This window comes from Pagrus major, chromosome 4 (assembly GCF_040436345.1).
Source record: "Pagrus major chromosome 4, Pma_NU_1.0".
Taxonomy (NCBI): domain Eukaryota; kingdom Metazoa; phylum Chordata; class Actinopteri; order Spariformes; family Sparidae; genus Pagrus; species Pagrus major.
Window position 1 is genome coordinate 21,846,732 of NC_133218.1, and position 11,183 is coordinate 21,857,914.

The window sequence follows — 11,183 nt, forward strand, 5'->3', positions numbered from 1 at the left end:
AAAAATCTCTCATCTTCCTCTTTCTCTGCCTCGCTCTTGCTCTTTCTCTTCTCAACAGACAACGATGGCTGAGCCTTTTTTACAGCAAGAGAAGAGAGTCTGCAGTCAACCTGGTTTGAACTCCACTTTTCAGTGGTATCTCAAGTAGTTTAACAAGGAATGGACCACACTGCACAGCATCGCTGCAGGTCTACTTACCACTTTCCTACTTCTGTGGCTCTCAGCAAAGAAAAAAAAAGATTTTCCACCCTAGAGCAAATCTGAATACTGCATGTTTCTCTATTTTGTGTGGGACCCACGCCCATCAACAATTAATATACTGTATAAATCTGGTGAGGAAAAACTAACCATTACGTCATGTTTTCCATCCACGTGACGACCCCATTGTTTGCTGCAGAATGAGACTGTAAATTAAAAATATTGCAAATCCCAAGGCACAATCACAAAGCGCTCAGCTCAATCTACTCTGTGTGTATGTGAGTGTGTGTGTGTGTGTGTGTGTGTGTGTGTGTGTGTGTCTTGCCCGTAAATACTTCATGAAATGCAAGTCAACCTTTTCCCTTCATTGTTGCAACAGAATAGCACACAATGCTAATGCCACTTCAAGCTGTGTTTTGTTACTGCCCGGTCTTATACTCTTATAAAGATAAATGTATTATTACAATGTGTCCATGCTGTTCCAGTGTGTCCTCTAACTCACAACACGGAGAGAAAGAACAGACTGTTCAGTGCCGTTTCATATCAAATCATCATAAACAATTTCCTATGATAATGGTCCTCTTTGTATGACGGGTAACAAAAATCCAACATCATTTCGAAAAACGGAAGGAAAATAATACATAGATCATTACATAAAAATGTTTCCATAAAAAATAAACTGAAGGCATTTTAAGGAGAAGAGTAAAAAAAATAACTGTTCTTGTCGCAGAGATGTGTTAAATAACTTCCAGCCAGGCTGCACTTATATGTGATTTTTATCATCTTTTTATCATCATCACATGAAGGTGCACTTAAGTGACAGGTGTTAGAAACAGATAGATAGTTAGAAAAAGACAAAATAAGAGTAAGGTCAGCACCTGATGCTGGATGCATGTGAACCAACAGTGGAGCAAAGCAGCATATGATGCAAATATTACTGAAGGTCTCACCTCACATACATGCATGGTATTTGTGCTTGTGTCTGCAAATGGCGCAGACATTTGCTACTGATAACAAGCATGTCCTAAAACCACCACAGCTGCGTTGTGCTCTCTGTCTGGGAAACAGGCTGTACAGACTGGCAGAAGAAGTCTGAATGATGAAGAATGATGATGTGTGCGCCAGTTCAACAAGCATCAGCGTTTTTAAAGAAAGGTTTAAAATATTTTTGTGCACCTGCTCCATCAATCATGTTTTCTGTCAATGCTGTACTTTCATTAAATACATAATCTGCTAGCATAATCAAAACAATATGAGCATTTCTTCAACCTGCTGGCAAAAGCCACTCAAGCAGACCAATCGCAGGTCTTGCAGTATCCATGTAGCCCATGTATGTACTGTAGATACATTTTTGAATGCATGTGCATGTCAGCTATTCTCTCAGCGTAGGAGACACAGAGGACGTGCAGCACCTCGCGCAGAAAATTCAGCCTGAAGCCTCATCTGGTGCACCTCAGAAAGACAAAACAACAAAACACTCACACCGGCTGCAGAGACGCATTATCAGACACATATCTGCCAGCCACATAGAAAATACCGCAATTATACTGCACTGCTTCTTCTCACAGGTTAATGTGTCACCTCAGACAGAGTAAGAGAGGTTGTGATAAAAGCAACACTTAAACTGTCTGGCAGCACTTACAGTAAATGTCCACCTGAGGCTATAATAACATTGCAGAAACACAACCTATGTACTGTACATCGATGAAACCTTAGAGCAATCACAACTTCTGTCTGTATTCCATAGTTAGTGCAGTCAGGTTGTCTTAGGACGGGGAGATGTTTATTGTTTCAGTTCGAATCCAGCACTTAGGATTTGAAATGAAACAATAGCAATGAAAGTCCTGACTCTTGTCTTTAAGGGCGTTAACGTCCACATCAGATGAACAATTAGATTATCTTGTTTCATACATTGTCCAGAGCCATCAATTTTAAGAGAAAGAAAATGAAATTAGCACAACAAATTAACTTACTTTAATTATCAATAGTCGGTTGCAAATACTTTCCAGTCCAAGGCTGTCTGGAGTGTAGCACCTCCAAGCCTGAGGTCATTGTTCTCTGCTTGAAAATAGTGGATTGCTGACTCTGGGTTGGGCTCCTTCATTTGGAGGTTTTCCTAGCACGTCCAACTGTGAGGAGACACCGGGGTAGAACTCTCTGAAAGGATTACATATCTCCCCTGGCCTGGGACTGGCTGGGGGTCCCCCAGGAGAAGCTGGAAAATGTTGCTGCGGGAGAGGGGCAGCTGGAATACAATGCTTAGCCTGCTGCCACCGCAACCCGACCCCGGATAAACGGGAAAAAATGGATCGACATGCGGATGAATGGACGTTTCATGGCCTTAAAATCTCCTGGTTCCCTTGTCTGTATCATGTTGTATGCAGTATGTATGAAGGATAGCAGAAACAATAACATTTATTTCACTGTACTAGTACTTACTCGATGTATTGTTTGCTGAAGAGGCCTGATAAAACCAAGCTAGAGATTACAGGCTCACTTGTTCTCGAAAGAGCATCAATTTGAGCATGTGCAAGTGCTAATATGTCTGTGTCTAGGCTAACATCTGTGAATGCCCAAGCATGGTGTGAATCTACAGCTTAATGAATTGGCAATAGACACAAGCGCTCCAAAGCTGCCCCACTTAAATTGAGAGTCAGAATTATGTCTCGCTAAGTCCAACAGCTGCAGCTCAAGTTACAGTGTCGACAGCAAGTAGCAGGCACTAAAATGCTATTTGACACATACTGTAAGCGGCATGTAATTGATTTTCAAGGAAGAGTAAAGATTTACAAGTCTAATACAGACGGCAACTGTAGATTTCAGGCTGCCATGCTCAGTGAACACAATTAACTTCTGTCGGGTGAAGATTTATTTTGCAGCTGCCCTGCAGCGCAGCCCTGATCTCCATTTATCAACCTTAAACTAAAAACACACTTTCAGTTTCAGGCAGGTGTCAGTTGATCTCACATTTTCAAATTGGGTCTTGTTCACTGTCCATAAAGAAAAGTAGATGTTGAGGGTTTAATCTTTTTCACCTGGAGAGAAATTTACATATTCATGTATTAGAAGTGTACATATTTCATGGGAGAGGGAGCAACTGCATGTCTCAGGAGGACAGCGTCACTGTGACAAACACGTTCATTCACCATTCACTGAACAACTGCTACATGAGGAGTGTGTAAGTGTATCAGGATTCTTAGTGACAACCCTTTCATGCTGTACTTATGCAAGTGCCAGAGATAAACATTTGTGTACTGATTGTGTGAATGGATTCACATGTCTTTACTCAGTGACACTAACTGTTTAACATGAGTTGCATTAATTTTTATGAGGTGACCAAAGAAAAGGAATCCTATAAAGTTACGCCACGTGATCACTACTGTTTCCAGTGTACACACTGCAGTAACAACAACCCTGTTGTGTGCTATCCATGTCTGCATGGTATAGCAGTCGTGTTGATGCAACTACACATGCGATGATAAGACCCTTCACAGTTGACGTTTCTGCAAACCACTGATACCTTCTGCATTTGTATGTGTCGTACTTACCATACTGACATTTCTACAATACATCACGTTCACATTACATGTTAAATGAGTTAAATGTGTTTCAACATTAGTAAGCTAGAAACCACTGAATATTTTTCGGGGGGGTTTGTGGTGACAAAAGGTGGTTGTATTTTGACAAGAAGTCCGGACATTTCCAGTCTAGCTTGTGACGACACAACCTGGTGTTTTTGACGAGACCTCAGGACATCTCCAGCTGTGTTTGCAGCAACATGAAGTGTTTTCTGTGCCTGAACCTAACCAGATCAGCATTATCACAACATAAAATAGATAACTGAACCAAAAGAAAGTTTTAACAGAAGAAGAAATGTTGTTTCAACATAGTCGTGGTTTGCAGAAATGTAAGTAGCCAACTTATATTCTGGAAATTGGGTTCTTTTCAGACATCGGGTTCACCTATCAATTAAGGTGTTGGCTTCTTCTCATTCAGACTACGGTAACTTTAAAGTTAATGTGGTCAATTTTAATTATGGGACAGCGAGAAAGAATATCTTTAATTGTCTTCCATGAAAAAGAGGATAAATCAGTTAAACGCACCAACAAAACATGTTGCGCTGGGATACTGTAAACATGAAATCAAGTCAAGTTATGTTAATAAGTTACCTCACGTACACGTCAAACCACTTTCTTGATAATAATGACAAACAGTATTTCAAACTGTCTCCATTGCAAAGCAATTGCATTTTGTTCTGGTACTGTGATTCCTAATCAGTCCTAGCAGACTCTATCATTTTTCTGAGAGTGATGAATTTTTTCTCTTTGAAGTACAGGTTGTTCTACTTCTCACAGATATGATCCAATGTTAGAGTGCATGTTTCTAACATAACATCATCTCAGATCTCGATAACAAAGATAAAATGTCTGTACAGCATTTAACAGTCTGTATGTCTACAGTTGAGGATTCTACATTGTCCACAGAACGACGCTGAGAAAATGATGAGGAAGAAGATGAAAAGAGAAAGGAAAGGAAAGAACAGATTAGGGTGGATGAAAAAAACAGGAAGTGGAGAGGAGAAGTGGAAAAAACGAGAGCAGAGCAGACGCAAATTGAGGCGAGCATAGGAGAGTAAGAGCGATGAGGAGTAAAAGGATTACAGGAGAAAGAAAGGAAAAGAGAGGAGAAAAGAAATGCCAGTTTGGGAGAAGAAAGGGGGAGACTGGAGCAATTTAAAATGTAAGAGTAGATAAGAAGACAGAAAAGAGAAGCAGGAAAGGAGGAGGAAAGAAGATGAGTGAGGCAAAGAGAGATGAAGCTAAACTACAGTATATTATATCAAAAAGTTGTGACAAATGAGGGAATGTTTCAAGCCAGTGAACTTGGCGTTGGCCTGAATAAAGGACATGCATCTCACCCCACACACTCCCCCACGCCCCCCGTCAGTGACTCTTCCCATGGTACTGCCTGTTACTGCTAAATTCCAACAGTATGAAGCTGCTCTCGCTTGGGCAAAGGAGTGGAAACAGTAGGAGCTTCCAGGGAAACAGGCAATCTGTTTGTCAGACAAAAGCAGCTGAAATTCTGTAAAATCGAATCGAGTAAACTTCAAAAGCAAAGCAGTGGTTAGTTGCTGTGCAGCAAATATGATTTAATGGTTCAGCTATAATGACGGAAATTGATTTCTGGTGACTGTTGTACGTATTGGCAGAAAATATGAAACCAGATGAGTGGTCGACCAGTGAAAACAATCCTCTGTATATTCAAGGGAGTTTTTTGCAATGAATCAAGACTATTCACACATGAACTCTTGTCCTCCGTGTTACAAATAAAGGAACATTTGAGAAACAGCTCCACTGAATCAGGCCCCTCCACCGCAACTTAACCCACACTGTCCTGAGTTTACGACTATCATATGCTCCTCCCGTGAAAACAAGAGGAGATGATGTCCTGTTTTTGGTAGAACGAAGGAAGCAGAAGCGGTGGAGGATGGGAACCAGAGCCAGCCAAAGAGGCGGATGGAGACACGGCAGCCACAGGGGCCGCTTCAAGCCTGGTGGTGATGAGATGCGATGGGACCCGACCCCGCAGAAGCCCCAGCCAGTGTGTTAGCTGACTAATCCTCTAGCCGTCCAGTGCCAGGATCCAGACTCATCAGCTTTGGTGTTCTCTTGTCAGACTCATTTTTATAACGTCCCACTGGTCAATTCGAACCACTAATGCCCAACACAACGGCCCCTAATGCCAAGTGATTACGGAGTGCTGTTTTAGCACATTTGTCGCCTGAAAAGAAAGAAAGGGCCACAAGGCAGAGGGCTGGCTCCCTGCTCAAAGGACCAGCCTGATGAACTCAGCAGAAAGGGAGCAGACCTAAAAAGCCAGTCTAAGCCAGTGCTCTCGGGGTGGGCACTGTGGGGCCTGAGCTGGGTCAGGCCTGAGCGGTGGGCAGGGATTTACAGTGCCCTATTCTGCAGCATATAGACAGTTCCTGTGAGCTCATACGTGACGAGAGACTAAATGTGCACATCCGGACCTTTCCTGCATGCTGGACAGAGAGACGCAGAGAGAAGGGCGTGGGTTTGATTTAAAGTTGGTAGGGACACAGGGGTGAATGAGGAAATGTTGCAGAGACAGGAAATCCGAGGTTATGGTATGGCTTAGACACAACGGAGATTTTGCTTGCTGTAAACAGCCACAAAATGTAATAAAAAGGAAGGACACTATCGAAACTATCGATTTTTCGATACATATCGACTCTAAACAGTTTTAGCTGTGAATGTAGCATTGCAGTATTTTTACAGTTGTTGTTGAGGCTGTAAACTGTACAAACACTGAACAGTTTCTTGGTGAATAAATTCTACAGCTCCTCAAAACCTAAGCCAAACTGCGTGTTGCTTGCAACCTACTCATTAAAGTGAGTGTGGTTAGCCACAGAGTTAGCGACAAGTCAGCCCAGGCCTACTTAGGCCGATACCGAGTCTGTATCCGACATTTTTAAAAGATTGAAGTTTAATATTTTAGCCTTTTTTTTCTTTAAGCATAAATATATTACATAAGAAAACAATTTGATAGGAATCCATTAAATTATTAGTTAATTGAGACTGAGATGAACATTTGACAGTTTAGAAATAAACTTTTTACTCCTCTCTCGTGGTGAAAATAGGTGAGATCGTTTCTAAACTACCCTAAATATACTGTATATCATTGGCATTTCTCTACTACGATTTCATACTGATACCAATATAGCTGCAATAAGCTATTATCATTCAATTCATCTGCCCAGCAGGTTCATTGGTCTACTGTAGCTCTAATATCTCTATCGAAAGCACTTCATCTGATGTATTTATCTCCCTTGTTGTTGGTTAAATTAGCTATTTACTGTAGATAGCACAGAAACTGAATCAACAACAAGATTGTGCCAAGCAGCGGTATTGAGTTACTCTACTCATGTTTTCCCCACTCTTTGCTTATCTATAGTACACAACAGTTCGGATGGATCAGTCAATTTTAAAATTTGAAATATGTGGATCCTATTATACGTACTTCGATCAACACCTCTGAAAAGATGTGATGGAAAGTTATTTTCTCCACTAGACTAACATACAATCTACCTTTAAGCAGAAAAACTAGAGGTTGTATATCTTAAATATATCTGTGAACTGTGAAGGTTTATATTTGTTAAAAGACTCTCTGTTTTACTGTTGTAACCATATAAAGGTGGCACCACAAACTTAGCTGGACATCCTGGTTTCACATTCAGCTGTAATGTTAGTTAAAAGTCACCTGACTGTCTTTCGCCCTTGCATATTTACTCATACGTTGGGTATGTTGTATTTGCCTTTGCTGCACCACCGACAGGCACAGCTCGGTTTGTCAATGTTATCTGTCTCTGTTTGCCTACAGCTCCTGTAACACCTGGGGCCCCCTCGGTGGAGCTAGTGCGACTGGCCGAACCACGTGACCTGTACAGTAAACAGCATACGGAAGCAACTCTGCTGGGACAACAACACCAGGGAGACAGAGTGAAAACACACTTAACTAACACTGCACTACTGCTCTGCTAATGTTTATAACAAGTAGTCATGGCAGTGTATATTACAGGTTTTATACACTGGTAAGCCGAAGGAAACCGCACAAGCTGAAGGAGCCTGGCTCATTCAGATATAATTACAGGCATCACAGCAGTGTTAACAACCATAGACAGAAGCTAGAAAGAGGTTGCTATGGAGGGAAAATGCCTTAAATTCAATGTATCTTATTTCCTTTGACCTGGATAATCTGCATCTATGAGTTAGACATATTTTTTCAAACAAATTAAAAAGATTTTAGTTATTGTTCTTTCATCTGCAAGAAATACACATTGTACTGAATGTACGTGTTCACTGTCATCACCGCCATGAGACTGCAAGGCTTGTGAATAGGCCTAAATGATTCAAGTAACATTTTATTAAAGTATTTGATTTACACATCCATAATAATTTCTACAATGGCACATCCATATTGCAATGAATTGTGGGTAATGACATCAGTGAATCCTTCACCCCAAGCGAATCTGCAGAAAGCCCACTTGAGGGCCTGTGTGGACTGGATAAATTGTGGGTTTGGACACCCCTCAGCACTCTTAAGACTTCCTGTGAACACACCCACAACGTCCGCCATCATACACTTTGACCTTTTAATTGTTGTTGTAAGACTGCTGTCACTTTTGTTTATCTAAAATAACAACAAAAAAAAAAACAGTCATAAAATATAAGAGACCTTAATCAGCATATGGACTCGTTGATGTCCATTCTTTGTTTGCAACTAATGGAACGTGCATATCTGTAATTACAGTGTAACAGAGGGAACATTATGCAGACCACAGCTACAAGGCTGTGATTAGTTCTGTTGTCATGCTGTTAGTCAGTGTGTAATGTGCAAGAGCAGCAGTCCCGCGGGAAGGTCAGACTGTATGACACACTAGGACTCTGCAGGACAACAGCATTTTATACCAGAATGTATCTGAATCACAGCAGTTAACCCTGACGCAGAGATATTGAGATATATATATAATGTTTATTTAAGAAAAGTCTCTGGTACAGTAGCTGATGCAATAGTTTTATATGACTGTATTGTTTTGTCACAAAGTTCCGTCACATTTGGCACAATGCTCAGTAATCCACTTTGAAGAAAGTGATTGCTGCAGATAATATTCAGGTGTCTTCAAAATACTTTTACATGGTGAGCTTCAGCGCAAATCTACAACAGGAATAGCAGAGGGATGAAAATAATCCCCTTTGTATTTATATATAGGCTACACGACATTATGCACAGACAAGATTAAATGGATTTCACACTGAAATCCCTTCATTGGAAATTCACATTGAAACCCTGAACTGTAGGCATTATATAGAGGCTATACAGGACTGAACTGCCTGTGAGAAAAACTGGACATTATGCAAAATTCTGATGCAAAGTGATGTTTTTGTCCTGCATTTGAAAGAAAAAAACTACATTAATATTCCAGTGGTAAAAGTCTGACACTGATTTGGTCAATTTTTTTTAAAATTTGCATTATCGTCAGTTAAATTTGGCCAAGTTTCCAGAAAAACAATGTTAAGGAAACGATCAAATTTGTGCACGTCATTCATACCATACTGACATTTCTTCAATATGTGTCAAAACATGTTCACATTACATGTATATGAGCTGACGTACAGCGTTGAAACACCACGAAATTGAAAATTGAACCCAAAGAAACGTAAAGTTTTACCATATCCGCGGTTTACAGAACAATACATTACCAACATTTATTCTGCCAGTAGTGTTGGTTAAATTATACTTTTTGATTCCTGTGGATAACTTTGCCTTCTGTACCTGATCAACCCTCTTTAGGAGGAAGGAACGGCCACATTTAAGAGAAAAGTCGGGATAAACATACATGTTTTTGGAGTAGAAGGAATCGAGTATATCTGCATGAAACCCAGTCAAACATGGAAGTACAGCACACAGAAAACAGAAAAAGGTAGTTGAACTCAGGATCTTTTTGCTGTGAGTCACCCTTGCTAACCAACCAGTGAGTCATTGCAGCGCTGAAGCCTCCTCACTGCCAGTGGTCAAAAGACATTTTAAAATTACACCCATAAATTCCCTTACAAGCTGTATTATACCCCCTAAATTTATTAGACTGTAAATTTAAGACTGTTTTCTTTGTCTTGCCTTTTTATTATCAGCCACTTAGGAAGCATTTTGGTTTTATTTCACCAGCCTGGAATGTTTCGTCTTCACTTTCATTAGATTCATTAGCTCTACACTTCTTTCATCCTTTTCCTCCATACCTAATTTACTGCCATCATCAAGACCCACAACATACTGTAGATATTATGTCTGTCAGCACCAAATACAAACATAACATCCACACACTGAATTCGATCAGAGATGCAGAACAGCGCCAGCTACCCTTTTATAATACTTGCACAAAGCAAAGAAAGATGAACAGAAAAGAAATATGCTTTGGTGTCGCAATAAACGTCTACCTTCAAAAAACATCTCCTTTCATCCGTCTCAACATTTAGACACGACCAGCACGAATTCAACATAATAACATCAAACACTGACAAATAATATATCAAGCTGACAAAATAAAACCGTTCTGCTTAACTACAACCTTTCAGAAACTGGCATTTAAATAACCTCTGTTCTCATCATACATTTTAAATCTGTCTCTCACTCACCACACATGCATGCGTGCATATGCCTGCACACGGTCTGACTCCAGCTTACCCGGAGGGATGCTTGCGCCCGCGTTTGTGTCCCTCCGCATGCACTAGCGGTATGCAAGTCAGTGCGCTTGCCTGTGTGACTGAATACGGGGTGATCCTCAGCAGTGCACACTGTGGACTGAGAGCAGAGACAACCTGGTGTGACATCTGTGAGGGCCGTGAGATAATCTACATGACACTGCCACTGATAGGAGTGGAGATATTGATTTAAAAAGCGCCAGCTCTAAATTTAGATTCCTATGAGTTCTGATTGGGCCAGAGGCATGCACCTCTGTGGTAATATGAGCCTCGGGGCAGAGCTGTGCGTAGTGATCAAAGATGTGGTGATGGACACCCCTACAACTCCCGCAGTCCAGACTAAAGTCAACCTACCAATGCTGGGGCCCTCTGGCCTGACCTCCTGTTCCCTTCCTCCCTCCATCCTCTCTCCCTGTGATAACAGAGACATTCCTGAGCTCCTTCCCTGCCTTGCCGCAGGCCTCTCCCTTAATTCCAGTGGAGTGTGTGGAATGTTGGACTGGAGAGCCGAGCAGCCAGGCGGCTGGAGGCGAACAGACGAGAGGAAATGAACAACATTAATAAACTCAGGTCTGTTATGGCTCCTGGTGCTTCAAGCACCTGGATGCCCACAGCAGGATGGACCAGCACATAAGCATTCACACAGGCCCACACACAAACACAGTCCCCTACACACACAAAAGCAGGGAGAACATCTGCCATACA

The 11,183-nt window shown here is 41.3% G+C and overlaps 1 protein-coding gene across 1 annotated transcript in view; it reads right to left on the reverse strand.

Annotated features, from left to right (window-relative positions):
• tjp1a (tight junction protein 1a) overlaps positions 1-10,473 on the reverse strand; it is a 67,614-nt gene extending 57,141 nt beyond the window's left edge. Inside the window, exon 1 of the mRNA XM_073464972.1 lies at positions 10,413-10,473. The gene's annotated coding sequence lies outside the window, so the exon portion shown is untranslated. The remainder of the gene's footprint in view (positions 1-10,412) is intronic.
• Positions 10,474-11,183: the final 710 nt, after the last annotated feature.